Here is a 7,359-nt window from a genome sequence, read left to right as displayed (position 1 = left end):
CTGATGGGCTATAGTCTATAGAGTCACAAAGAGTCAGACATGACTGAGAGACTAACACTCTTATGAACTTTTTGGATTATGGAGCCTTTTTATCCCACGTGAAGAGCAAGTGAGTAGCTGTATGGAAGCAGCGCACAGCAGGGTTTGTGATAATGTTGCTAAGAGAAGAAAAGCTGTTTGTTTCTAATACAGAACTGTGATGACAGAAACTTACATTTTGTTGCTTTTGTTATTTAATGTTATCTTTCTCATGGAAATGATTACTAAAAATATCTAGCTACTCATTCTAGCTTTCATCACTGGTTTTTATGAAGTGCTAAGAATGTTTCTCAAAGCGCTAAGAATGTTTCTCAAAATGTTTAGTTACAATAAACATAGGCCTTGTAACCATATCACAGAATGAGGACAACTCCAATATTTCCACATGTTACAACGACTCCAATAATGTTATTTTTAAAACATTAAAAACAAAAAACATTAAAAATAATGTTATTTTTAATAACATGAATTGTCTGAAAGGTATACTTAATCTGATTTGAACTGTTGTCTCACATTAATGCCTCTATTCTACCTCACTCCCTGAGAGCAGAAGAGGAATTCATTACTTTTATTTCAAAGTCTTTCCTCTTCCAAGCCATTGTTCCTATTAAATTATCCTTGTAATGTAAGACTCACAGTTTTTGGTTGAATGGAAGTCAAAAGACATGACTTTAAAATTGTAAACATTCCTATATACCACAAATTTCGGTGCATTTGAAGAAAACACACAAATACTTCTGGATACCCGGACCAATCTGCTTCAACTCTCTTATCTGCCCATCCTTTTTATGAATGTGATTGAAAACAAGCATTTGAAAACAAAGAGTGTGAGCCAATGGACTCTGCCTGGTATGTCTGCTCTATGAGCAGGCAGATCAGGATTTATTCATGGAAATCTAACATCTCGTTTTTCCCATTCATCCTATGATATCCTTGCTTGTAAGGATATTCCAGAAACACACAGATAATCTTATTTGATGCTTTCTACTTTCCAATCAGACACCAGGAATCATTGTCACATGTTTACTGTCATGCACTTACAGGTCTAGAGTGTTTAGAATTTACCGTATGAGAAAGCCCACTGCTGACATGTTTAGCACTTCTGCTCATGCGTTACTTTCCACTTTTCAAAGTGCTTTCTCAAAAAAAGTGAAAAGTAACTATTTCCCTGTGAGAGTTACATTGCCATATGTATCCAGCTGAGACATTAAGCAAGTTAAAGTAAAAAATAGTGCAAAATAATTTTTAAGTGTTCAAAATCTGTTTAACAGTATCAAGTAAATGTGACATAATTACTGGATCATTTTTCAATCCTCAATATATGCAGTGTGTTGACACAATACTTCATAATCTTCTATCTAATTTTACTTGAAATCTTTCCAACATCTTTGTTATCTGGGTTTAGCAGGGATCTGAAAAAGAATGATTGAGCTCCCTTTTTGATCACTACCTATGACAACACTTTGGCAATAGTCCTAACTTTTCTTTTAAGAGGTTTAACTTTTACAAGAGCAAGTAGCATAGGTGTCTTATTTAAGCACTTCTCCCATTTTTCGGTAATCTAAAACAGATCATTTAAACCAATACAATGTCTGAAGGATAACCAAAATATTAATGATAATAATTAAGCATTTCCTATTTTTCAACCCCTTTTCAAAGCACTTAACACACTTCATGTCATTTCACTCTCATAACAACCCTATGGGAAGGTTTTACTGTTATGCAGAACCTGTTTTATAGATGAGGGAACGGCAGTTTAGTGTCTCTCTTATCCATAGGGAGGACCAACTCCACCCAAGGTCAAATGGCAGAGCACGAAACTTATCTTGACTAACAAGCTTGTTTAACAGATGGAAACTTCATCTTCGCAAAAGGTAAACTTCTTTAAATAGTTCAACTAGTAAAATGTCTAAAAGAACATATGAACAATTTCAGATTGTCCTGTGCATACCAGAAATTTGGAGCATGGCTTCATGCAATTAAAACTAAAAGCATATCATCTTAGACATGTTTTTTTGATTTTTTAGAATCTCAGTTTGCTTGTCTTCCATAGTCTCAATATTAATATTAATTTAATGAGAATTAAACTAAACTAATAAACATGTAAGGGCCTAATAGCATCAGGTTTATCTTAGGTTTTTTAACACATATTAATTTTCTCTTTCTTGCAGATCCAATATCCAAATTATATGATACGTACATTGATTCTCACCCTGCACTCAAAATTCAGATCTAACTTACTAAAACTTTTTAAGAATCCTTGCTCTTAAATTTCTCATGTTTAAATACTCCACTGTATAAATGAATTCCATTTATATCTTAGTTTCATATTTCTATCTTCTATTCCAAATCTCTCTTTAATATTACAACTCTTCTCAAGTTCAATAGGAGTTGAAATATCTAACAACCGACCTAGGAGAAAAATTACTCTCGTCCCTATTGAATGTTCTTCCTACTTATATATGGCAGAGGTCATTGTTACACTGAAAGTCTATGGTTGAAGTTCAGATTTTAGCGCAACTTTTATTTACTTTAACCTGTTATTAAAATTTGTCTTTTTCCTTTAAATAGGAAGCTCAGTCACGTAGAATATAAGTATCACTGCCTGTGAGTGTGCCATGGAGGCGTCTCAGTCACATAAAGGGAAACAGAAAACTTCTCATCAAAGATTTAAATTCTAGAGGGAAAGGTATTTCTAGACTTAAATGATTTCCCATGTTGATGCATTTCTTCTGTTTCTTTGTAATATGATTGTTCTCACAATTGTTTTGCAACATGTCTTTACTTACATCTCTGAAACCTTGATCTTAATTGATACACAATCCTCTACCTACTGAGGAATATTAGAGGTAGAAGAATGCAATAAATTCCCGTCAATAACTGTCTTGCTTATCTCAGAGGTGTACAAAATATTTTCTAAAGGCCTGTCTGCAAAGTCAGCATGAACCAAGGAGAAACATCACAATAATTCACAGCATAATATGCCAATATATTTATAGATTCCAAGGCCATGAATAAGAAAGACAAATTATTATTAATAATTATTATAATAGCTATTTCTAATCCTTAGATATATATAGTATGCATCTCCATTTAGCAGCTAAATAAATTTAATGCTAACTCCATATGATTAGACTGTATAATCTACTATTATGTTTGGCTTAAGACTAGATTTTCAACATATTTTTTTCAGGTTCTGCCTGGTCTCAGTCACTGTATACCTTTTCTTTTCTTTTTTTTTTTTCACTGTATACGTTTTCCTCTTCTCCCAGTGTGACTGTAAGATTCAGCCTTATCTGCTCCCCCATCACATCCAAGGACCATGACTTGTTTTCATCAGAAATAATGACTTCCTATGTTAGTAGTTTTCAGTAGGGTGGGAGAAAAGAGGAAAATCAAAACCAAAAGGGTGTTGATCCAAGGAAAGAAAGAGAAGGGTCGAACTAGTTTGTGGTGCCTTCTGATGCCTTTTCTCCCCCATATTCTCCAGGCTAAATTCTGACCAGAGGCAAGAAAATGTTGAAAGCAGTCTAGCTAAACACTCTGACACTCACAAAGCTACCCTAGAAGCAGTTTAAACAGCATGACGTTTGAGCATGTGTGGCTTCTACCTTGGTTGCCAGCCCCACTCTGCACCTCAGGCTCGAGTTCATTCTGCTGGGCTCCTGCTAAGGCCCCCGGACACTTTCTTCTCAGGCCTGCATCACCCCCCCAAGCCCCTGCCAGGTTCTTGCTTGCCTCCTCCCTCGACTGTTCTACTTGTGTGCGCTGCAGCCCAAGGCCGCATCTTAAATCTGAAAAGGCTTTGAGAAACCATTGACTAGAGTATCGTCCTTTGTGAAAACCAAGAATCAAAACAAAACTTCCCAGTTAAGTGCTAAAACACTGGCATGAGTATGGCTCATCATTCAATATGTTTTCCTTCTCACTGGGACCCAGAGTGGTGTATTTTCTATAAATTAAGATATTCCTTATCCAGACTTGACATATGTGTCCTCCCTTCTCAAGTTCACTTCCTTTCTGGGTGGTACACTGGGTCTTGTCCCACCAGCAGAGACATCTCTCTCCTGTACACAACACAGGTCTGTACAAGGAATAGGTGATGGTCTCCATTCAGACCTCCTTGCTATATAATAACTTATTCTTTCTCAGTTCAGAGAAACCAGGAGGTGTCTGGCATCTGTTAAACAGATAGAAAAATGCCACTTAACCTGAAGAAATAGAGTCAAGATACTGATTTTAAAACCTGTTCCATTTCCAGCTTTTCTATCACATGGCCTGTTGCTTATGTATTTCCTGCTACCACCACAACTACATGTGCTTCTGAAGTGGTCCTGGTGTGAGAGACTGAAGCTTGAAATGTTTTCTCCAATGGAAACAATGTGAGATGTAGCTGAAATAGTGCTATTATTATCATTGTTTAAATCCATTAAGGTTTAAATAGCTTTTTTTCTCTTCCACTCTTTTCCAAGGACATAATTAGCAGATAACCAAATTTCAATGGAAAAAAAATATGTTTTAAGAGATAAACAACTAATTTCAAAATTAACCCTCATTTTAACTCGCATAATCCATTAAAAAGTTCACAGGTACCAGGATTTATCAGTTTAAAGCTGTCTCTAGTTCTTGTGATATTTGTGGGTGGTGTTTCAATACAACTGAATTTCTTTCCTTGATATTCTCTTGTTCAGCACTGACAGTTAAGGGTTTACATATCAAGATGTGTAAGAGGTAACAATTCATTCTCAAATGCTTGTTAAAGCTCTTTTATTCCTAGCTGCATGGGGAAGAAAGGATTCTACATAATGTAAAGCAAAAGACAGAGTTAAAAGGTCAAGGTTCTGAACAAAATTGGCCAGGGACTGGCTGTTTGACCTCAGGTTGGTTACTTCAGCTTACAGTGAGTTATATTCCACATCTATCAAATACCCTCAGTCCTTGTTTGTAAAATACAGAAAAGTCCTTGTTTGTAAAATACAGAAAAGTCCTTGAGAAAATTCACTATGTATTATAATGCAGAGTACGCTTACCATTGAGAAGAGTGTGTTAAAGGGTTCATAGTTCTCTTTTTGTGAACATAAAATCAACCTATGTTCCTGGAAATGCATAGACTGTCAGGATTGCAGAGAAAGAAGGCGTTTAATATAGCAAGGGGTTTTACTAACCAAACTTTGGGTTCTACAGTCAGATATTCAGGAAGAGGGGCTGACAATCTGAATCTGTGAAATTCTTCTTTCTATAGCCAAAGAAATTGCTCTATCAGAAGGAGAAAAAAAGGAGACTAGGTTTTATATATATATATATAGAACTTCCCTTGTGGCTCAGAGGGTAAAGCGTCTGCCTACAATGCAGAAGACCCGGGTTCGATCCCTGGGTCGGGAAGGTCCTCTGGAGAAGGAAATGTCACCCCAATCCAGTACTCTTGCCTGGAAAATCCCATGGATGAAGGAGCAAGGTAGGCTACAGTCCATGAGGTTGAGCATACTCTTATTTAATAAAACCTATGGAACTCCAGAAAGAATGAATGGATGGAGCCAAAGCAAAAACAATACCCAGTTGTAGATGTGACTGGTGATAGAAGCAAGATCCGATGCTGTAAAGAGCAATATTGCATAGGAACATGGAATGTCAGGTCCATAAATCAAGACAAATTGGAAGTGGTCAAACAAGAGATGGCAAGAGTGAACGTTGACATTCTAGGAATTAGCGAATTAAAATGGACTGGAATGGGTGAATTTAACTCAGATGACCATTACATCTACTACTGCTGGCAGGAATCCCTCAGAATAAATGATATAGCCATCATGGTCAACAAGAGTCCGAAATGCAGTACTTGGATGCAATCTCAAAAACGACAGAATGATCTCTGTTCGTCTCCAAGGCAAACCATTCAATATCACTGTAATCCAAGTCTATGCCCCAAACAGTAACGCTGAAGAAGCTGAAGTTGAACGGTTCTATGAAGACCTACAAGATCTTTTAGAACTAACACCCAAAAAAGATTTCTTTTCATTATAGGGGACTGGAATGCAAAAGTAGGAAGTCAAGAAACACCTGGAGTAACAGGCAAATTTGGCCTTGGAATGCAGAATGAAGCAGGGCAAAGACTAATAGAGTTTCGCCAAGAAAATGCACTGGTCATAGCAAACACCCTCTTCCAACAACACAAGAGAAGACTCTACACATGGACATCACCAGATGGTCAACACCAAAATTGGACTGATTACATTCTTTGCAGCCAAAGATGGAGAAGCTCTATACAGTCAACAAAAACAAGACCGGGAGTTGACCGTGGCTCAGATCATGAACTCCTTATTGCCAAATTCAGACTTATTGAAGAAAGTAGGGAAAACCGCTAGACCATTCAGGTATGACCTAAAACAAATCCTTATGATTATACAGTGGAAGAGAGAAGTAGATTTAAGGGTCTAGATCTGATAGATAGAGTGCCTGATGAACTATGGATTGTGACATTGTACAGGAGACAGGGATCAAGACCATCCTCATGGAAAAGAAATGCAAAAAAGCAAAATGGCTCTCTGGGGAGGCCTTACAAATAGCTGTGAAAAGAAGAGAGGAGAAAAGCAAAGGAGAAAAGGAAAGATATAAGCATCTGAATGCAGAGTTCCAAAGAATAGCAAGAAGAGATAACAAAGCCTTCTTCAGCAATCAATGCAAAGAAATAGAGGAAAACAACAGAATGGGAAAGACTAGAGATCTCTTCAAGAAAATTAGAGATACCAAGGGAACATTTCATGCCAAGACGGGCTCAATAAAGGACAGAAATGGTCTGGACCTAACAGAAGCAGAAGATATTAAGAAGAGGTGGCAAGAATACAAGGAAGAACTGTACAAAAAAGATCTTCACGACCCGGATAATCATGATGATGTGATCACTAATCTAGAGCCAGACATCTTGGAATGTGAAGTCAAGTGGGCCTTAGAAAGCATCACTATGAAGAAAGCTAGTGGAGGTGATGGCATTCCAGTTGAGCTATTTCAAATCCTGAAAGATGATGCTGTGAAAGTGCTGCACTCAACATGCCAGTAAGTTTGGAAAACTCAGCAGTAGCCACAGGACTGGAAAAGGTCAGTTTTCATTCCAATTCCAAAGAAAGGCAATGCCAAAGAATGCTCAAACTACTGCACAATGGCACTCATCTCACATGCTAGTAAAGTAATGCTCAAAATTCTCCAAGCCAGACTTCAGCAATACATGAACCATGAACTCCCTGATGTTCAAGCTGGTTTTAGAAAAGGCAGAGGAACCAGAGATCAAATTGTCAACATCCGCTGGATCATGGAAAAAGCAAGAGAGTT

Source organism: Capra hircus, chromosome 7, assembly GCF_001704415.2.
Source record: "Capra hircus breed San Clemente chromosome 7, ASM170441v1, whole genome shotgun sequence".
NCBI classification, from domain to species: Eukaryota; Metazoa; Chordata; class Mammalia; order Artiodactyla; family Bovidae; genus Capra; species Capra hircus.
This window is presented reverse-complemented; position numbering follows the sequence as displayed.